The sequence below is a fragment of the Sminthopsis crassicaudata genome, chromosome 5 (assembly GCF_048593235.1).
Source record: "Sminthopsis crassicaudata isolate SCR6 chromosome 5, ASM4859323v1, whole genome shotgun sequence".
NCBI classification, from domain to species: Eukaryota; Metazoa; Chordata; class Mammalia; order Dasyuromorphia; family Dasyuridae; genus Sminthopsis; species Sminthopsis crassicaudata.
In genome coordinates, this window is record NC_133621.1 from 193,939,960 (window position 1) to 193,963,560 (window position 23,601).

The following is a 23,601-nucleotide window of genomic DNA, read 5'->3' on the forward strand; positions in this document are numbered from 1 at the left end:
CTCAATTCCTAGCTATATGGTCATAAATAAATCACCCACTGAACATATAAGGATAACAGTATTTACACTGCCTCAGGAGTTTCCATAAGAAAAGTTCCACACTATAGAAATGTGAATTATTAGTATTTCCCAAGAAGAAAAAAACCAAGTGTATTTTCTTCCCTATTCCCCTCTCCCACAAATATCCACAAATGAGCATTCTCTAGAATCTGGAGGATCATGGGAACACAGATTTGGAACCCAAAGGGATTTAGAGTTTGTCTGGGAGCAGCCTATACTGATAATTAAAACAAGATTTCTTAAACTTTTTCCAGTTGCGATACCTTTTTGCCCTAGAAATTTTAGGCAACTCTGGGAATGTATAAATATAAAATAGGTGTACAAATCAAACATTTACTGATAATAAATCATAATTTTGCAACCCCAATATTCAGTTACAAAATCCTATATGTGGTCACGAACCATGGTTTAAAAAACTGGGGATTAAAGGATATAATGTAGGTCAGGATAGCTGAGTAAAGTTTGCTCTTCTTTATATGAATGAATAAATGAAAAAGCATCCATTGAGAGCTTACTATATGCAGAGCACTTTGCTAAATGCTAGGGATACCTATAGGAAAACAAAACAGTGAGCCCCTTCTCTCAAGGACAGAGGAAGACAATACATAGATGAGTTTCAGCTGCAGTCAGATAGAAAGATTCCATGGTCCTTAGGGTGCAGTGGGAAAGCAGATGGCAATACATCTTGTTTATTGTTATTCCCAGAGATAAAACCATATCCATTTATGATGTTAAGCCATTTGACAATGCCAAAATGAGAACTTTATTTGGGTGATGAGAATTTTATTTTTCTTCACTCTTCAGAGGGAAGGGAGGACATGGCTACTATTCCCAAGGTTCTTGGATTTACCCTCTCATCAATGGCAGTTGATTAGTTCTTAGTATTGGTGGTGGGAGGGAAGGTGGGTCTATTCTTCTCAGGGATCATTCTCCTTAATGATGATTTTTAGTCTTTGGCTTTAAGTGGGGCTGGTAGTATAGTGACCACAACTATTCCCAGCATTCTTAGGCTCCGGGTCCTGGGCTTTCTCCATCTCAGTCTGAAGGAAGGTGATAACTCAAGTGGTGATTGATGGTTTGGCTGGCTTAACACATATCACCTCCTGGCTCTCTCTCAGGATACCTTACTGCTTCAGTTAATTTATGACCTTGGAGAAGGAAGAAAGGGAAGAGTGAGTTAGCTTAAATTTTGAGTATAAATTAGAAATGCTATCTGCCTCCATTTTTGAGTTCATGAAAATATCTCAAGAGTTCTGAAGCAATTCAGTTCATTCAATTTAATCAGTTTGTTTTATTTTTAACCTTTATGCATTTTATCATATTAAAATATTAAAAGTTTACCATTCAAAAAATTTTTCAGTCATTCCAAATTGCCTTCCTTCTTCCCTCCCTGTGTTCTTCCCTTACCTATTGAAAATTCAAGAAATACAGTAACTGTTATATATAAGAAGTCACTCCAAGCATATTTCCATATTAGCCATATTGGGGGATAGGAGTAGGAGAATAAGACAAAGAGAAAGAAAATATGTTTCAATTTGTACTCAAAATTCCTCAATTCTTTCTCAGGTGGACAACATTTTTTTACTTGGAATTGCCTTAGATCATTGGAATGATCAAAATAGCCTAGTTTTTCATTTATTTAACTCATTTTAATTAAGATATGCTCGATTCTGGGGCAGACACAGAACTGAGATAAGACCTAATCCTTGGCTTTATTAGGGGAATGGGTAAAAATGGGTAAAAAATTAATTACATAATTATAGTTTGAGGTAAGCACTATAACTACCATTTACATAAGCAAGTTAAAGTTCATAAAACACTTTACATATGTTCCCTCATTTGACTCTCATAACAACCTGGTATAGATGAGGAAATTGAAACAGTGACTTGACCAGGGCCATAGAGCTAATTAGTATCTGAAGCCATTTCAAAGAAAAGTTTTTCTGATTCTAATTCCAATAATTTATCCATTGTACCATCCTCCTTTGCAAAGCAAAGTGAAGTATCTAGTCTATTGGAGATGGTTATCATCAACCCTGCAGATTGATTTTTGGGTGAAGGGCATTGGAATGAGAATTTCTGGAATGCATAGGAATTGAGAATGCCTAGAGAGATAGAGGAAATTCTAGGTGTAAGGGGCAGCATGAGGATGCACAGTTGAGAAAGATGGTTTGGACAGAATGATCCATTCAGAATGGAACACCAAATATGTGGTTGCAATCAAACTGGGAAGATGGTTAATATTTGATGGAGAACCTTGGATGCCAGGTTAAAATGTCTGAATCTTACAACTAGAAGCCAATGGGCAGAGAGAGGAATGATACATACATACATAAGAAAGAGTATTATGGATATGAAGGATAGATAATGTGTCAGATCTTGATTCTGCAGCTTACCAACCACAATGCTTAGGCAATTTATTTTACTTCCCTGGGCCTCAGATTTCTTATTTGAAAAAAATGAGGGGAGCTGGATAGGCTCTAGGCTCCAATTGGAGCTCTAAGTCCTACATCAATATCTATTTGGAATTCCACTCCAGTGTTGCTTCTAATTAGGATGAGTTTGAGCAGATCTCATCTCTTGGATTCTCAGTTTCCCCATCTGTAAATTGAGAGCATTAATCTCTAAAGTCCCTCTAGTTTTAAATCTCTTATATGATGTTCCTAATTATATTACCACCAAATGGCCTGGAAGGAATCTTCAGAGATCATGCTGCCTATCCCCCTGCTTCAGGAGCATGATAGTACTACATTATATTATCATAGAAAGAACTGCTCACCTTCTTAATTTTCTGAAATCATAGCCATTCCATATGCTCAGACTATGTCATTTAATCTCTCTCTACCTCAATTTCCTCACCTGTCAAATGGAGATAATATCATCTATTTCCCAGAATGGTTGTGATATTAGAGTGAGATAATATTTGTAAATTGCTTTACAAAACTTAAATTTATAAATATGTATTTATAAATATATGTTGGTGTATAAATATTTATAAGTACATGTATATAAAATGTTAGCTATTATTATTAAATAATTCTCCTTAGTGTCTTATGTAAATCCCTTGTATTAGTCATAATTTCACCTAGAAATTCATAGAGAAAATGGAACCTTTAGTGCAACCCTTGAAAAACACATTTCCCACTTTGTATTTTATCTCTAAGACCATTTAAAAACATTTTCTGGAGTGACACTATATTTATACTTGAGAAGCAGCTATATACAACACACAACTGACAAGTTGTTTAAAAAATAGTTATCTTTTTTTTAAAATTTTTTATTATATATATATTTTATAATATTATCCCTTGTATTCATTTTTCCAAATTATCCCCCCTCCCTCTATTCCCTCCCCCCGATGACAGGCAATCCCGTACATTTTACATGTGTTACAATATAGTCTAGGTACAATACATGTGTGTGAATATCATTTTCTTGTTGCACAATAAACATTAGAATCCGAAGGTACATGCAACCTGGGCAGACAGATATTAGTGCTAACAATTTACATTCACTTCCCAGTGTTTCTTCTGGGTGTAGCTACCTCTGTCCATCATTGATCAACTGGAAGTGAGTTGGATCTTCTTTATGTTGAAGATTTCCACCTCCATCAGAACACATCCTCACACAGTATTGTTGTTGAAGTGTACAGTGATCTTCTGGTTCTGCTCATTTCACTCAGCACCAGTCGATCTAAGTCTCCCCAAACCTCTCTGCATTCCTCCTGCTGGTCATTTCTTACAGAGCAATAATATTCCATAACTTTCATATATCACAATTTACCCAACCATTCTCCAACTGATGGACATCCATTCATCTTCCAGTTTCTAGCTACAACAAAAAGAGCTGCCACAAACATTTTGGCACATATATGTCTCTTTCCGCTCTTTAGTATTTCTTTGGGATATAATCCCAGTAGTAGCGCTGCTGGGTCAAAGGGTATGCACAGTTTGATAACATTTTGGGCATAATTCCAGATTGCTCTCCAGAATGGCTGGATTCTTTCGCAACTCCACCAGCAATGTATTAGTGTCCCAGTTTCCACACATCCCCTCCAACATTCATCATTATTTGCTCCTGTCATCTTAGCCAATCTGACAGGTGTGCAGTGGTATCTCAGAGTGGTCTTAATGTGCATTTCTCTGATCAGTAGTGATTTGGAACACTCTTTCATGTGAGTGGATATAGTTTCAATTTCTTCCTCTGAGAATTGTCTGTTCATATCCTTTGACCATTTATCAATTGGAGAATGGTTCGGTTTCTTATAAATTAGGGTCAGTTCTCTATATATTTTGGAAATGAGACCTTTGTCGGAACCTTTGTTTTTAAAAATATTTTCCCAATTTGTTACTTCCCTTCCAATCTTGTTTGCATTAGTATTATTTGTACAGAAACTTTTCAGTTTGATGCAATCAAAATCCTCTACCCTGTGATCAATAATGATCTCTAGTTCTCCTCCGGTCATAAATTCCTTCCTCCTCCACAAGTCTGAGAGGTAGATTATCCTCTGTTCCTCTAATCTATTTATTATCTCCCTCTTTATGCCTAAATCATGGACCCATCTTGATCTTATCTTGGTATATGGTGTTAAGTGTGGATCCATATCTAATTTCTGCCATACTAATTTCCAGTTTTCCCAACCGTTTCTTCCAAATAATGAATTTTTATCCCTAATGTTGGTATCTTTGGGTTTGTCAAAGATTAGGTTGCTGTATCCTTTTTTGTCCTTTGTATCTAATCTGTTCCACTGATCTACCGGTCTATTTCTTAGCCAATACCAAATGGTTTTGGTGACTGCTGCTATATAATATAGCTTTAGATCAGGTACACTTAGACCACCTTCCTCTGAGTTTTTTTTCATTAGTTCCCTTGCAATTCTCGACCTTTTATTCTTCCATATGAATTTTGTTGTTATTTTTTCTAGGTCATTGAAGTAGTTTCTTGGGAGTCTGATTGGTATAGCACTAAATAAATAGATTAGTTTGGGGAGTATTGTCATCTTTATTATATTCGCTCGGCCTATCCAAGAGCACTGAATGTCTTTCCAATTATTTAAATCTGATTTTATTTTTGTGGCAAGTGTTTTGTAATTTTTCTCGTATAATTCCTGACTTTTCTTTGGTAGATGGATTCCCAAATACTTTATACTCTCAACATTTGTTTGGAATGGAATTTCTCTTTGTATCTCTTGCTGTTGCATTTTGTTAGTGATATATAAAAATGCCGAGGATTTATGTGGATTTATTTTGTATCCTGCCACTTTGCTGAAATTTTGAATTATTTCTAGTAGCTTTTTAGCAGAGTCTTTGGGGTTCTCTAAGTATACCATCATGTCATCTGCAAAAAGTGACAGTTTAATTTCCTCATTTCCTACTCTAATTCCTTGAATCTCTTTCTCGGCTCTTATTGCCGAGGCTAGCGTTTCTAGTACTATATTGAATAGTAATGGTGATAGTGGGCAACCTTGTTTCACTCCTGATCTTACTGGGAAAGGTTGCAGTTTATTTCTATTGCATATTATGCTTACTGAAGGTCTTAAATATATGCTCCTGATTATTCTAAGGAATAGTCCATTTATTCCTATACTCTCAAGAGTTTTTATTAGGAATGGATGTTGGATTTTGTCAAATGCTTTTTCTGCATCTATTGAGATGATCATATGGTTCTTATTAATTTGATTATTAATATGGTCAATTATATTAATAGTTTTCCTAATATTAAACCAGCCCTGCATTCCTGGAATAAATCCTACTTGATCATAGTGTATTATCCTGGAGATGATTTTCTGAAGTCTTTTTGCTAATATCTTATTTAAGATTTTAGCATCAATATTCATTAAGGAGATTGGTCTATAATTTTCTTTCTCAGTTTTCGATCTACCTGGTTTAGGTATCAGTACCATGTCTGTGTCATAAAAGGAGTTTGGTAGGACTCCTTCATCCCCTATTTTTTCAAATAATTTATATAACATTGGGACTAATTGTTCTTTAAATGTTTGGTAGAATTCACATGTGAATCCATCTGGCCCTGGGGATTTTTTCCTGGGGAGTTGATTAATAGCTTGTTCTATTTCTTTTTCTGAAATGGGACTATTTAAGCAATTTATCTCCTCCTCTGTTAATCTAGGGAGCCTATATTTTTGGAGGAAGTCATCCATTTCACTTAAATTATCAAATTTATTGGCATAAAGTTGGGCAAAGTAACTCCTTATTATTTCTCTAATTTCCTCTTCATTGGTGGAAAGATCCCCCTTTTCATTTGTAAGACTATCAATTTGATTTTCCTCTTTCTTTTTTTTGATCAAATTTACCAAAGGTTTATCTATTTTATTGGCTTTTTCATAAAACCAACTCTTGGTTTTATTTATTAATTCAATAGTTTTTTTACTTTCAATATTATTGATTTCTCCTTTTAATTTTTGTATTTCAAGTTTAATTTTTGGTTGGGGGTTTATAATTTGGTCTTTTTGTAGCCTTTTAAGTTGTAAGCCCAATTCGTTAATCTTCTCTTTCTCTATTTTCTTCAGATAAGCCTCTAAAGATATAAAAATTCCCCTTATTACTGCTTTAGCTGCATCCCAAAGATTTTGATATGATGTCTCATCATTGTCATTATCTTGGGTGAAATTGTTAATTGTTTCTATAATTTGCTCTTTCACCCAGTCATTCTTTAAGATGAGATTATTCAGTTTCCAATTACTTTTTGGTCTATTTACCCCTAACTTTTTACTGAATGTAGCTTTTATTGCATTGTGATCTGAGAAGAAGGCATTTATTATTTCTGCCTTCCTACATTTAATTTTGAGATCTTTATGTCCTAATATATGGTCTATTTTTGTATAGGATCCATGAACTGCTGAGAAGAAAGTATATTCCTTTCTATTGCCATTCAGTTTTCTCCAAAGGTCTATCATACCTAGTTTTTCTAATGTTCTATTTACTTTTTTAATTTCTTTCTTGTTTGTTTTGTGGTTTGATTTGTCTAAATCTGAGAGTGCAAGGTTGAGATCTCCCACTATTATAGTTTTACTGTCTATTTCTTCTTGCAGTTCTCTTAACTTTTCCTTTAGAAAGTTAGATGCTATACCACTTGGTGCATATATGTTTAGTATTGATATGGCTTCATTATTTATGCTACCTTTTAGCAGGATATAGTTGCCTTCCTTATCTTTTTTGATGAGTTCTACTTCTGCTTTTGCTTGATCTGAGATAAGGATAGCTACCCCTGCTTTTTTGGCTTTACCTGAAGCGTAATAGGCTCTGTTCCAACCTTTTACCTTTACTCTGTATGTATCTCCCTGCTTTAAGTGTGTTTCCTGTAGACAACATATTGTAGGGTTCTGCTTTTTGATCCAATCTGCTATCCGTCTCCGTTTGATGGGATCGTTCATCCCATTTACATTTACAGTTAAAATTACTAATTCTGTATTTCCTGCCATCATATTATTCCCCAGATTATGCTTTTTCCCTTGACCCCCCTGATCCCCCTCCCCTATATTTAATTTACAGACCCCCCCTTGTGACGCGCAACCCTCCCTCTTTTTTTTTTTTTTTTTTTTAGGATCCCTCCCCCCTCCCTCCAAGTCCCTTCACTTATTCTCCTTTTCCTTTTCCCTTTTCCTCTCCCCCTTTTAATGAGGTGAGAGAAAATTCTCTAAAAAACAAATATGTTAATTATTTACTCTTTGAGCCTCTCCTGATGAGAGTAAGATTCACACAATGATTCTCCCCCTCACTAAGTTCCCTCAGATATGGTGTATTTTCTATGCCTCTTCTTGGTATGTAGTTTCCCTCTTTTTATCATTCCTTCCCCTTTTTCTGAACCGACCTCCTTCCCTTTACTACACCCCCCTTTTTTTCTTTTATATCAGTAAAATCAAATTATCCTTGAGTACTTTTTATATACCCACAACAGAGTTACAGTTCTCAAGGTTTCTGTGTACCTTTTTCTGTTTCTCTTCAGTCTTGTGGATGTAGATCAAATTTTTTGTTTAAGTCTGGTTTTTTTCTTAGAAACATATAGAATTCCTCTGTTTCATTGAATGACCATCTTCTTCCATGGAAAAAGATGCTAAACTTAGCTGGGTAGTTCATTCGTGGTTGCAGTCCTTGATCTTTTGCCTTACGGAATATCAGGTTCCAGGCCCTTCTATCTTTTAATGTGGAGGCAACCAGATCTTGGGTGACCCTTATTGTGGCACCTTGGTATTTAAATTGTTTTTTTCTAGCTGCTTGCAGGATTTTCTCCTTTGTGTGGTAATTCTGCAGCTTAGCCACAATATTCCGTGGTGTTCTTTAGTCTATTTCAGAAGGAGTTCGATGAATTCTTTCCACATCTACTTTCCCTTCTGTTTCTATTATCTCTGGACAGTTCTCTTTGATAATTTCCTGTAAAATAGAATCTAGGCTCTTTTTTTGGTCATAGTTTTCTGGAAGTCCAATAATCCGCAGATTATCTCTCCTAGATCTATTTTCCAGGTCTATAGATTTTCCCAGTAAGTATTTGACGTTGTTCTCCAGCTTCTCATTTTTTTTGTTTTGTTTGACTGATTCTTGGGTTCTCTGTGAATCATTCATTTCTATTTGTTCCATCCTGACTTTTAAGGAGTTATTTTCTTCTTTCACAGTTTTTAGTTCTTTTTGTAAATGCCCAATTTCGTTTTTAAATGAATTATTTTGCTCTATTGAATTTTTTTCCATTTCCCTAATTTTTTTTTTTGAGAATTATTTTCTTTTTCCAATTCAGAAATTCTATTTTCTTGAGACTTTTTTATCTTTTCCAATTCAGAAATCCTACTTTCCTGTGTTTTTTTAACCTTTTCTAATTCACTAATTTTGTTTCCCTGCATCTCCTGTGAATTCTTTATTTTTTCCAACTCCAATTTCAGGACGTTGTTATTCTCTATCATAACTTCCCTTTCCTTTCCCCATTTTTCTTCAATCTCCCTCAATTTTTTAAGAGCTTCTTCTAGGAGAGAGTTATGTGATGGGGGGCAGGAATCGTTCCCCTTTAGGTTGTTGTCTGCTGAATCTTTGCTGTTAACTTCCTCGGGGTTGCATACCCGCTCTTTCTCTGTATAGAAGGAATCTATGGTTTTTCTAGCTTTTTTGCTCATACTTAAAAAAATCTTTTGGGGTCTGTCCCTGGGGTAGGAAATTATTTATTTACTTCTTTACCAGCTTCCTCCCAGACCGGATGGATGCAGCGGCTCCTGCGCCTGAGCTAAGATAGAGCTCTGGGAGAGAGTTCCCCACCCCCTTCCTGGAAGTGCCTCAGAGGTGACCAGCACTGCTGTGCCGAGGGCGCTGTGTTTTAGAGGCTTCCCTGAGATTTGAGACTGAACAGTGAAGGCAGCACAAAGCCCAGCCTATGTGTCCGGGTGGGGAGCGGGTGTCTGCAGCAGGTGACGTGAAAAGCCCCTGCGCTCAAACTGGAAGTGTCTGCCAGAAACCGCGGTCCCTAGTTCAAAGGTTCCGCTTCTCTGGGACTTCCTGGAGCTGAGTTCCACTCCCTCCAGCTCAGCTAGGCAGTGTGTGTTGCCTTGGGCCGTATCCACCCACTTGTCAATCTCTTAACTATTCTCAGGTGGGAGCTGAGGCCACACCCCCTGGTGCCGAGTCTGCTGAGTCACCTCCAGGATGGGGGAGGGGGGGAGGGGAAATCTAATCCGAGTTTTAAAATATTTTGGCTTTCTCTTCTGAACTGCTAAATAATTAGCAGAGAAGAGCTAACAGCCTGTGCCAGATTCCTTTACCTCAGTGGCTTCTCTGATCCCAGAGCCCCTCCCAGCGCAATGGGTGCAGCGTGCCCCTACCCCACCGTCTGTGCTGGTCTCTCTTCTTCCTCCCCTGGGAACTGACCTTTCCTGTTGAAACTCCAGATTCTCTTCAGCTGGTAAGTCGTGCTTCCAGTCCTTGTGGTATCTATCAGTCCTGAGCTAATTCTGAGACTTAATTTATCTAATTGGTTGTGAGGGAGTGAGGACGTTCACTGAGTCGTGTGTTTCTTCTCCGCCATCTTGGCTCCGCCCAGTCTAAAAAATAGTTATCTTTTTACAAGAGACAGAAGTCGGATGATTAAATGATTCAATATCTCTATTATCCTTAAACACGATGCTTGCTTTGGGGTGAGACTTGAGGATTCCAAGTTGGCACTTTGGATGAAAGTCTATATCTTGCCTGTCTCTCTCAGTCTCAGGGTTCATCCTTTGAAGGCTTCTACTGTAGTTTTGTCCACCATCTTTTTTTGCTAAAGGAGAAAATAAGGATTGGAGATTGTCACCCATTTACTATGATATTCAGATTAAATGTATAACAATTAATGATGTGTATTTTATTTCTATTTTGTAGAGACATCTCTAGCATTAGACGGGGCAGCTAGATGGCACAGTTGATAGAATTCTGGTCTAGATTTCGAAAGAATTGAGTTCAAATGTGGTGTCAGACATGCTAGCTGTGTGATTCTGGGCAAGTCACTTCTACCTGTTTGCCTTAGTTTCCTCATCTGAAAAATGAGCTGGAAAAGGAAACAGCAAATCACCCCAGTATCCTTGCCAAGAAAATCTCATCTGGGGTCACAAAGAGGAAGACATGACTGAAATGATGGAACAAAGCATTAGACTGTGCATCAGAAGCTAATAACAAAAGTACTTTTGGAAACATTTGACAAACCTCAATTCATGCTTCTTAACTCCATAATTAACCATCACAGATTTGTGGGGGTGTTTTTAAATAGTATAATCAACTCTTAATCAGCCACACTAATGGAGAAGAGATGAGGCATAAAGAATGCTAGTGAGATAGCCCTAATTTGGAAACTAAGGGGGTATTCTATTGAGGAATGACTAAATAAATAATGTTATATAAATATAATAGAATATTTTTATGCCATTAAAATGATGACATGAATAATTTCAGAAATAACTTGGAAGATTTTTATGAATTGAAGCAGAGTGAAGTGATCAGGACTAGGAGAACAATTCGTACAATAATAGAAATATTATAGAGAGGAAAAAAATAACCTTTGAAAGATTTTAGAGCTCTGATCAATGCAATGATAAGCCAAAATGCAGAAAGATTCATACATTTTTGAACATGACTGTGTGAGAATTTATATTTTACAGACTATGGAGATATGTATTAAGGGATTTTTAAAATTTATTCATAGTTTGCTTAATAGTTTGAAGCCACGAGAGGGACAGATGAATTTTAAATGTATTTATGATTTAAAAGATTAAAAAAATTGAAAAGAGAATACTAAGGGATAAGCTTAAAATAAAACAGGCAAAATCAAAGAGAAGTAAGTTCAGACATTTTTTCCCACTCTTCCAACTTTACTCCCTCACCTCCAACCAGGTAATGATTTTAGGTAGGAGGCAAGAATGGCTATTTTGGGGAAATCACAAAGCTAATAACCCTCCTAAGGGTTGACAGCTGTATTTTTATTTCTAATAGCCTAACTCACAGGATTGATCTGGATAAAAATCCTTTGAAAACACTGCTACTTAGTCATGCTCAACTCTTCATGACCCTATTTGCAGTTCTCTTGAAAAAGACAATGGAGTGGTTTAATATCTCTTTCTTTAGCCCATTTTACAAATAAGGAAACTGAGGCAAACAGGTTTAAGTGACTTGTCCAGGATCACACAAGTAGTAAGTGTCTGAGACCACATTTGAATTCAGATATCATTGCCTCCAGGTCCAGAGTCCAAGTCATGCTTCTGATATATACAAGCTCTATATGACTCCAGCAAATTTCTCAATCCTTTAAAGCTGTAAAATCCTAAATTTATAAATCACAGAAATTGTGCTGACCTGCATTTCTGAGGGAGTTTTCTTACCTTCTTGATATCACTGAAATCAGAGGTTCATTTCCTATCTTCCTATTATTAACTTCTGAACTCTTTATGTATCTATTGGGTCTATACAGGCTGTAATTATAGACTGTGAAAGATGTGCTAATGTGAAGAAACATCAATCAGCTCTCAAGAAAAATAAGCAATCAACTTTCAAATTTCTATGGAAGACTTTTGTGTATTGTAATTTGTCTGTGGTAAAAATAACTCTCAATTCCTTGTGGGCATGATCCTGCCTCTGCCCAACTACTTTGTGGATCTCAGCAGTGGTCTGTTCCTTTGCATGATTTCACCGCATTATTGATATTACTCCCATCTCTTTACTCACAGCTAGATTAGCCTGCACACTGCTAGGAGAGAAACTGGCAGGAAGTTTTAAGTTGAGTAGGATAAACCCAATGGAGCTAAAAGAAAGGGCCTTCCTTCTAGAGCAGAAAAGAGAACAGACTCAGTGAGATATTGTATTTTCTTAGGCAGGCTTAGAGAGATGGATAGAGAAAAAATTAGTTGAAAGGACTCCCTAGCTTTGACATTTCCTTGCTGTATGACCAAGAGGAAGTCCCTTTCAACCTTCCTGAGACTCTATTTCCTTATCTGTAAAATAGAGATTATAATGTTTACTCTAGTTATATATGAGTTATGAGAATACTACACACAAGCAATGTTCCCTCTAATTCACTTAAGGTACGGCATGGCATCAGACTCTAATGAATAAAAAATTAATTCTACCGAACAAAAACCTAAAAAGAGCCTCTAAGGACAGAGCTTAGTAAAGGGGCAAGGATGAGGGTTAGCTATGCTGGTACTCCAATATCTCTTATGCCAGTCTATCTGCCAAGAGGCGGACTGGTCTATATCCTTGGTCTGGCTATACAGATTAGATTTTGGAGAGAGATATTCCTTTGCCAGAGTTTGTTGTGAGCTTCCTCTTGGGCACATGGGAAATCAGAAGTGTGGGGCCCTGATCTTTACAATAATCTCTGCTTCAACAGACAATGGAGGAGCAATGAGTGGGAACTGGGTATGGACCCAAAGAAAAAGTTGAAGGCTTCCATGGAATTTATACCACAGTTGAACCGAACGATTCCCTGTCCTCAAAATATGTTTTGTGTTTTTTTTTTTTTTTTTTTTTTTTGCCTCCCTACTTTTGTTTATGCCATTCTTTGTGCCTACAATGTGCTCCATTCGTTTGAAGCCCAATTTAGATACTTCTTTTTGAGGCTTTCTTTAATGTTTCTGAGATGGTAATGATCTTTCTTTTAAAACCTCATATATTACTTTCTTTTGTAACTTTCTAATGTACTTATGCTATACTATTTAATAGTGTGTATTCTAATTATTTGTGTGTATTTTTTTATATTCCTACTATGTCATAGGTTTCATGAACATAGAAATCTAAGCTTCCTATCACTACTAGAGCCTAGGAAAGTGTTTTGTACACAGTAGGTACTCAACAAATGTTTGTTGAATTGAATTGTTAACCAATTGTGAAGTGACTAGGGGTTTAAGACAAATAGGATCCTCAAGAGTTTTTACCATGGACTAGCTGTATATGATAAGCAGAAGTCTTGATCAGAGATAGTCTTGAATATAAGAGATTACACATTAATATTACTTATGGGGATAATTTGCAAACAGAATCGCTCTGGTACATATAATAGTTAACATTTTAGAGTACCTACTATGTGCTGGTCACTGTGCTAAATACTTTACAATTATTTCATTTGATCCTTACAACAATCTCATATTACAGATGAGAAAACTAAAACAGAAAAAGGTTATGTGACTTGACCAATGCAATACAGCTAGAAAATGACTGAACCTGGATTTGAAATTAGGACTTTTCTTGAGGACCAGTGCTCTATTCACTGTGCCATGTAGCTGCCAACATATGCCCAATCCTTCTTACTTAATAGGAACTCCATTCAGAGTCCTCAGAGAGGATATCTCATAAATTCCTTTTTTCCCCCAGATATAATAATATAAAAATTTTCCAGTAAGATGAGTTTTTTTTTCTTTTAAAAGAAATATGTTTCCAGTTAAGAGGGTGGTATGGAAAGTCACAGAGGAGCCACTGTTCAGTGGTCCTCAAACTTTTTAAATAGGGGCCAGTTCACTGTCCTTCAGACTGTTGGGGGGTTGAACTATAGTAAAAACAAAACCTCGCACTCTGTCTCCGCCCCTCAGCCCATTTGCCATAACCAGGCCGGCCTCATAAACATCCTCAGCGGGCCCCATCTGGCCTGCCGGCCGTAGTTTGAGAACCCCTGCTAGAGTGTTTTCTACATATACTCTAGAAAAGGTTTTAAAATAACACCAAACAGAATACTGATCAATAAATCCAAAGGGAAGCTGCAGTAAGTGCTTTACTCAGTCCAAAACTTGACAAAAAGAAAGCCAGAAGACTGTGGAACTGCTCCGTCAGGAATGCCAGAATAAGCTCAAAAGAAACAGCATGTCAGATAAATTATCTGCCAGCCCTTGCACCGTAGAAGGTTCAGAGGTCTCTAGAACCTGCAACATTCTGAAATGGGAAGAAGGAAGTTAAGATGAGGAAGTAGTTAGGGTACTCAGAGACCTATAGAGCGCTGAACATTCTGACCATAACATAATTCCTGTTATCCAAGACCCACGGGATACAAGAGCTGATGTACTCTGATCTGAAGTCCTTCAGAGGACCTCGAGATCTTTTGAACTCATTTATGGAGTAGAGAGACCTTAGTGCTTGGAGAAAGAGGGTGTAAGAAAATCAGAGACCAGTGGGGGTCTGATCATTCTCTATAATCAGAGCCATGAATTATAGTGTTCTGGCTGGAAAAGTCCAGGGCTAGAAGTCTGCAACAATCTGACCTGAGATTCCAGATGATTCTAAAGACCACAGCCCTCTAAATCAAAATGATCCAGGGAGTCTTAAACCTTTTGGCATTCTGAGTAGAGATGTATCAGGGCAAGTATAAATGAGTAGTAGGACTCCAGGTAATCAAAGTAAGGACTCAACAATGCCTGATTATCTCATCTCATCCAAAGGGAAAGAATGGAATCTACTGTTGGTATTGCTAAAAATATTGCTAAAAAATAAAAAAGATAATTTAAGACTTATTGGACTCTCTCCATACCAAACAAAAAACCTGGCTACCATATTTTTAAAAATGATAAAAGAAACAACCCAAATCTATTAAACCCAGGTGTGGTGGTTCATGCCTCTGATTGCTGCAACTGGGGAGATTGAGACTGGTAGATGACTTGAGTTTAATAATTCTGTGATATATGGGTTAAAGTCAAAGAAGTGTCTGCTCTAAGGATGATAGCATCATGTTGAGGCCCTAGCAAGCTAGCAGGGGAGGGTAGAGAGCACCAAGTTGCTTAAAGAAGAACAAGTCAGAGCAGGTCAAAGTTCTCATGTTGATCAGTAGTGGGATCTGTCCTGTGAATGACTGCTGAGGAGGCCCAAGAGACATAGTCGGAGACAAACAGACAGTAAGAGACAGAGACAGAGACACAATCAGAATGGAAATGACAAGGATCCACTGGCTTTCTCATAAAATATAACCCAAAATGAAATTTCCCTGGAATATCATCAACCAAATCCAGATTCTAGGTCAATGGGAAATATTGCAAATGATCAAAACACTGGACAGCTAATACTTTTAAGGAGAGGAAATCTTGTAATACATTTTTTGAGAAAGCAAAAGAGCCTACAAAAAATTAGTCCTTTAAGATTATATTTAGTCTTCAGGGTAAAAAAAGAAGAATCTGGAGAGATAATGAGCCCTTTCAGAATGATGAAAAAACCAGATTTAGTAGAAATTTTGAGATGCAAAATTAGAAGATGAGAGAAATCTACAAAGGTAAATACACAAGCAAGGGTTAAACAGTGATCAATCACTTGCATTTTAATAGGGGGAGAAGAGACTAGGGTCTCTTAAGAACCCTAATTTCTTTAGGAGAGTAATAAAGGACAAGCAGAAAACCTTGGGGAAAGGTAATTTAAATTTTCTATTTCTATGGCTTTAAGAGTAGAAAAAGAAGAAAGAAAGAAAGAAAAAAGAAACGCAGCAGGGAAGAAAGAAGGAGAAAGGAGTAGAAGTTATTTTTAATTTTTTAATAGCTTTTTATTGACAGAACATATGCATGTGTAATTTTTCAACATTGTCTCTTGCACTCCCTTCTGTTCCAACTTTTCCCCTCCTTCCCTCCACTCCCTCCCCTAGATGGCAGGCAGTCTCATATATGTTAAACATGTTAAAGTATATCTTAAATACAATATATGTGTACATATTTGTACAGTTCTCTTGTTGCACAAGAAAAATTGGATTCAGAAAGATAAACATAACCTGGGAAGAAAAACAAGAATGCAAGTAGTCCAAATTCATATTTCCCATTGTTCTTTCTCTGGATGTAGCTGGTTCTGTTCATCACTGATCAATTGGAACTGAATTAGCTCTTCCCTATGTTGAAGATATCCACTTCCATCAGCATACATCCTCGTGCAGTATCATTGTTGAAGTGTATAATGATCCCCTAGTTCTGCTCGTTTCACTCAGCATCAGTTGATGTAAGTCTCTCCAAGCCTCTCTGTATTCCTCCTGTTGGTCATTTCTTACAGAACAATAATCTTCCATAACATTCATATACCACAATTTATCCAACCATTCTTCAATTGATGGACATCCATTCAATTTTAATTAGATTTTGAAAGAAAAATATAGAAATGTGGAGAAAGGGGTTAAGTGAGTGGGATAACTTGAACCTCATTCTGATCTGAAATGCACCAGAAAAAAAAACAAATAAATTCAAGATCAGAAGGAAAATATGATTAGAGTTTTTTAAGGGATTTACCGATATTGTAGTTCACCAAACTCCAAAGAATAGTTTAACAATGGTGGCAGATTATTACATGCATGAAAGGGGTGAATTAGCCTCCTTTCCATTTGGTGGTTCTTTAAATATGTTCATAAATGCAAGTAGGTAGCACAATGTATAGAATTCCAGGCTTGGAATCAGGAAGATTCATCTTTCTGAGTTCAGATCTGTCCCCTTAACACTTAAACCTATTTGCCTCAGTTTCCCCATATGTAAAAAGAGTTGGAGAAGAAAATGGTAAACTACTCCAGTATCTTTGCCAAGAAAATTCCAAATGGGTCACATAGTCAGACATTACTGAAAAATAATTAAACAACAGCAACAACCAGATATGTTTGATTCTTAAAACGATCTCAGTCTGAGTGAAACAGAAGCAGTTAGCTAGTGTTCGTGCCCTAAGGTCAGACCATAGGTCTTATTCAAGGAATTTTTTATCTTTCTTGAGGGAAAGGGGAATAGCAGGGGAGCATGGGATTATAGAAGAAGATATGAATGGCATGATAATTAGGGTATCCCAGGATAAATAAATTTAAGAGTCATTGACCTACTAGATAAACTCTTGAATTGGAAATCTGGCATTTCCAGGTCTTCTTCTTCCCACTTGCAAAGTGAACAATTATCTAAGCCTTCCTTCCTACTTACTCCATTAGTTAAGAAGTACACATATTTTCCCTTCACACAATGTGTGTGTGTGTGTGTGTGTGTGTGTGTGTGTGTGTGTGTGTGTGTGTGTAACTGAATTCTGAGTGGGTATTGTGAAGCTAAGTGGAAAAATATGTAATTTTATATTTCTTTTGAAGGATGATAAGAGATGTGTAGAATAAAGATTACTTTTTGCTTTTTGTTAAAAAACATAGAGCCTTTAAACATAATCTCCTTGATGTCAGACAATGTTGTTTTGTTTTTGTGTTTTTTTCTCTTCTGATTTTTATATTTTGATTTCCTGTTACTATAACTGGTCATAGTTTGTTATTCTTGACCTATGTTTTTATTGGGATAGGGGAAGAAGCATGTGAAAACCCAGGTCTTCTTGACCCTAAAGCTGGCCATCTATGTAATCAATAAGCATTTATTAAATGCCTACTTTATGTCAAACACTCTGGTATAGGGATTTGGAGACTAAAATAAAACAGCCCTAGCCCTGAACAAGATTATTTACATCTGATTAGGGGAAACAACATGGATCTATATAGATACAAAGTAAATGTCAGATAATTTTCTGGGGAGAGATACTTTCAACCTGGGTGAGGGAGGGAAAGGCTCTCATGGCCTTAGGAGATGGCATTTAAACTGAACTTTAAAGAAAGCCGAGGATTATGAGGGACCAAAGTCAGCAGGGATTTCATGCTGGATGTGGAGCTTAGACTGTACCAAAACACAGAGAAGTTTGTATGTGAGGAAGAAAAAAAAGCCCCTTTTTGCCTGGCCTAAGAGTATATGAGAAGTAATGTATAACAAGCCTGGAAAAGGTTGGATACGTTGAACTTGGAAGGATTTTTTAAGTCTAAACACAGGTGTTTGTATTTTATCCTAGAAGAAACAGGGAACCACCATTCAGCACCAACATATTTGGCAGAGAAATATCCTGCAATATCACTTTGGCAGCCACACCCTTTTAGCTTTGTGAGTGGAGACAATTATCAATAAAGAAAGAGAATGTTAAAGGGATACTCACTCAATAATAATCTGCAGGTATATTAAGATGTATCATTTGGGTAACATGATACAGCTGGCATTCATTTTTACTGATGAAAGAAGCAGGAAATAAACTTGAGATATAGCAAGAAAGATTTGGATTAAGACATTTAGAAAGATTTATGAGCGTTGATATTAGAAAATAATGGAGTGAGGGACAGCAAGGACACAGATGTCTTTCCTGATGAGCTTTAAATTAATGTAGGTGTGATAGTTTAAATGAAAATGATCCTGAAAATAGGAGAGTGGACTAAATAAGCTCTGAAATTTCCTTCCAGCCATAATGCTCTATGTGTATATCATGATGTTGGAGGTAAAAATTAGAGAAGAATAAAGATAAAGAAAGATGTGGGTGGGAGATTATTACAGTCATTCCTGGAAGGCCTATGGAAGAGGAGAATCTGAGTTGGCTTGTATATACTACCTCTAACATAGTGATATTTGTTTACACGAAGCTAATAAATGTCTCCCTTGCAAAATAAAGTCTCTCTTTTCTAAAAATCCTCTACTCACCTTCCAACATAGTTTTTAAGACAGATGGTTTATGGATTATAGATAAAGTCGGATGCTAAACAGATGCATGTCTACAATCTCTGCTACTCCCTTGTCCTTCTCTCCTTCTTTTAAAAAACATCATATTTAATTTAATTCTTCCAAATGGCTTCCCCATCATTCCTTCTTCTCATTCTGATGTGCATCACAGTCTCTCTTAATGTAGCTACCTGCCAAATTAAATTTAATGGTTGATCTGCTAGAAGATTGCCACAGGATATTGCCAAGTGCTCTTGCATGTTGTTTTATGGATTTTCACACCTGCTAGCTCTTTTGCTTTATTATTCAGATGGGTATCACAAAAGAGGTAACCCCCCCTTTTTCTTGTCCCAACTAATAGCATCATAATCGTTCCTTCTCTTTCATCATAAGTCACTTTCAGTATCTGTGGAACAAGTACAGATTTCCCCTTAAATGAGAGATGGGTTTGGGTAAAGAACTTTTAGGGAGAAATTCCTCTTCCAAATAGATAGGAGAATTTTATGACATAAAGCTTATTTGAATCCATTTGGAGGCAGATAGATACGGGGGGGGGGGGGAGATGATAGTTTCATGGGATTTAGAGCCAAAGAGAATCTTAGAAATCATCTAATACAAACTCTCATCTTAGAGATGTAGAAGGGTCATCTAGCTGTTTAACAGTAGGATTAAAATAGCACCAGACTCAAAAACCCAGTTCTCTTTCCACTTCCTTCATCAAGCTATCTGTCTAGTGGCTTTCTGTTACAGCTGTGCAAATCTACCTGTCTCCACTGAGGGCCAGTAAGAAACTCAGGCGGCAAGCCAGGGGCTCTGCTGCTTTGTTCTCTGTCCCGTCAGAAGAGAATCCAACAATTTGGACAGGAGTTGGCACCCATTCAGAAGCACTGGGCCAAATCGTTGTTTATTCCTCCATCGTCAGTCTTCCGTAGACATCCAAAAGCAAATATTCCAATGTCCACCCTTCTAGCTTCTAGATTTTTTTTCTCTTTTGGCCAATCCCTAGAACTTCCTCACCAGGGAGAACGGAGACAGGGAAGTTGGAAAACAGAGAGGTAAGAAAAAAGTGAAGACAGAAAATTTTATCTCTGACCAGTATTACTTGCACCCCACTGTTCCAGTATTATTATTTAGTTATGTTCAACTCTTTGTGATTCCATTTGGGGTTTTCTTGGCAAAGAGAGTGTAGTGATTTGTCAATTCCTTCTCCAGTTCAATTTACAAATAAGGAAACAAAGGCAAATAGTGTTAAGTGAATTTCCCAGAATTACACAGCTAGTAAGTGTCTGAGACCAGATTTGAACTTTCAAAGGCAAGCTTTCCTGACTCCAAGCCCAACATTCTATCCACTGCACCACCTAGCTGCCCCTTTAAAGAACACTAAATTTGAAATTAGAAGACCTTGTTTTAAGCCCAGCTTCTCCACTTATTCATGTAACTTTGGGCAAGCCGTTTGGACTAGACCACCTCCAGGTCCTTCCCGGCTCAAAATCTAAATTTATGATTCTGTGATCTCTGATTGAATGAATCCACAAAAAACTGAAATAAGAACAACTGCCCAGGAGAGAGAAAACTGAGGGATCAGACATCCTGAGCACCCTCCAGATTCTGGCTGTCTCTCAGGACTCCCTTCAGAACAAGGCTTTTGAATCTTTTTTTTTGTTGTTGTTGTTGTCCTGGTCTTCTTCACTTGTCTGATGGAGTTTAAAAACCTCTTCTTGGAATGTTTGTTGCCTGCATGTATAATAAAAAGAAATGCTAGGCAATTCACTGTTAGTAAAAATAAAGATGTAAATTCAAGAAACCCCTGAAATCTGTTTACTTCATGAACCAAGGGTAAAGAAATCCTATTACAAGCTGATAGTATTTGAGACTTCCCAGGACTTGGTCGTTGTGGATGAATAAAATCATGCTAGCAACTAACAATACCATCTGGTGGTTAAATTCCTTAATGTATTTCACCAAGTTCTGAATTATCAGCTTACATTTTAATCACCAGCCATATAATTTATTCATTAGTTTTAACAGAATTATTCTTAAATTCAGAATACCTAAATTCTGGTTCCAGATCTGACACTGTGTGGTCTAGGACAAGTCACTCCCTTTGTTTTCTCAAGTAGAAAGTTGTCTTGGATGTTGTCTGTACAAGATGATCTCTGAAATAGCTTCCTGCATTTTATGCTTCTGTAATTTAATATTTAAGAAAGATAGAAGAGAAGAGGAGATGGAAAGAGAAGAGAGGAGAGGAAAGAAGAGGAGAGGAGATCAATGTGGGAGAAGGGAGAAGAGGATGACAAAAAAGGCAAATTTTTCCTTTCACAACTTTTCCCAGTGGTTATGAAGCCACAAGATAGGAAGAAATGGAGGGCAGAGGAAAGACCTGAAAAACGAGGCACAAGAAGTGGGAGATTAAATGAGGGATTTTTTTTCTTAGAATATTTAACATAGGTGAGCAAAAATTGTATAGAAGATCTGAGCTACTCAAAATTCTCTCTCCTGCCAACCCATTGTTACAATTACCTGGACTAGGTCAATGTAAGTGTAAAAATAAGTTGTACAGAGTGATAAATGCAAACATTGTCAGAGCCTGGAGTTATGTGGTGACCTAGGTATGCTATGGAATTACTCCGAGTTTTTACTATTTCCTGGTGCATTAGAAACATTAAGGTGGAACAGTAATTAGGAGAACCTAAATGGGCCTGCCTTGGGAGAATGTCATACATAAAGAATAAGATGTTTAGACAAGTTACATTATAGGATTTAGAGCTTGAAGAAGCCTTCAAAGTCATCTAAACCAATATACTTCATTGTTAGGATTACTAAGTGAGAACTCAGGTTGTCTGGATGGTGACAAGGTGAGAATTCAGGTTTTCTGGACAATTACAAGGTGAGAACTCAGGTTGACTTGATAGAGGGGGCAAGCTCATTGGCTGGGGTGGTTCTTCCCAGAAGCCCTTGCATTATCCCACGCCCATTCTCTGGGAGGATAAAAAGAGACAGCACTGGGCGCAGAGAGCAGATCGGCCTGAAGAAGGATAAGAGTTGGAGGAGATTCAGAGCCAGGATTCAAGAGAAAGACTCTGCATTGCATCAGGCTTGACGGGGCTCTCTGCAGGAAGGGAAGTCACTTCTAAGGACAAGAGTTAACAGCAACTGCCTGGAGACAACGGTTCACTACAGGAAGAAGAATCTGTCTGAAAGATTTGAGTAGACACAGCAGATCTCTTCCCAGAGAGCGATCCGGCAGCTTCTAGAGACGACAGCTCGCTACAATTGGCGCCCAACGTGGGGCAAGGACTTTTGCTTATCCTGACAAGAGGAGCTAGACCAGACCTTCGCAATTTGGCGCCTGAACAGGGACAGACACAGTCCTGATTCCAGTGGAAAAGCTTCCAATCTAGATCTCAGTCTCTCTGACCCAGAACCGTGAGTAACGAGGAAACTTTGTTAAAGATTAAGTGAGCGTGCTAATAGATAAATAAGGAACTTAACTTGTTAAGGGCTAAACCAGGAATCTCTTATAGCTGAAATGGGGCAGATGTTAGCTATATTCAATCCCTGGACCTCAGCCGACTCATCCCCAGCCCCAGAAGCAACCTCAGCTCCACCCCCATTCAGGAGTGGTACTATAGAGAGTATAATCAACATAATTGAGGAGCAGAGTTTACTTGTAACCTGGGTACAGATTGCTAAACTCTTGGCTGCATTAAGACGCACATCCCCTTGGTTCTTAGAGGAAGAAAAGATAGATGTAGATAAATGGAAGCTAGTGGGATATGAAATGAAAGAATTTCAAGCAAAAAATGGGCCTCATTCAATTTCTGCAGAAGTATTTTATATCTACAACATAGTTCAATTAGCCTTAAACTATCAAGCAAGTTGTAGGAGAAGGAAAAGTTCTAAAAATGAACAGAGGAGGAAGTGTGAGGAAAAAAGGAAAGATCAAGATCTTTCCCTAGAGCAAGAGGATTTAAATGAGGAATTATGGTATGATTCTCTTGAAGAAGCTTCAACCCTGCCTAGAGAACAGATTATTGACAGGCCCACATCAACCCCACCTTCAGAGATGGAGGAAGAAAGAGGGGAAGAGGCAGAAACACAAACAGAATTGCCTGTGAAGAAGCCTAAGCCTATGACAAGATTAGAAAAAGCATTGGTTAAAGCTAAGAGAGAAGGACAGGATATAAGTGATTTTATACATGCATATCCTGTGATTGAAAATATTGATTCTGTAGGTCATAAAATGAGAAGATATGCACCTTTAGATTTGAATAAAATTAAGGATTTGATAAAAGGTTGTACCCTTTATGGGACTACATCAGCTTATGTCAAAATGTTACTAGATGGTTTGTCTTATGAAGTCCTAACCCCGAATGATTGGAAATCCATAGCAAGGATATGCCTGGAACCTGGAGAAAATTTATTATGGCTTTCGGAATTTCATGAATTATGTAAAATTCAAGTCAGATGCAATTTGGAAATAGGAGTTAACACACAATTCACTTTTGAGCACTTAGCTGGTGAAGGTCAGTATGGAGAGAATTCGGAACAGATTAATTATAGCATGACAATATATGAACAAATTGCTAAGGCTGCAA

The 23,601-nt window shown here is 37.3% G+C and overlaps 1 protein-coding gene across 5 annotated transcripts in view; it reads left to right on the forward strand.

The window, feature by feature from the left end:
- CRACR2A (calcium release activated channel regulator 2A) overlaps positions 1 to 23,601 on the forward strand; it is a 235,872-nt gene that overhangs the window by 81,740 nt on the left and 130,531 nt on the right. The window lies entirely within an intron of this gene.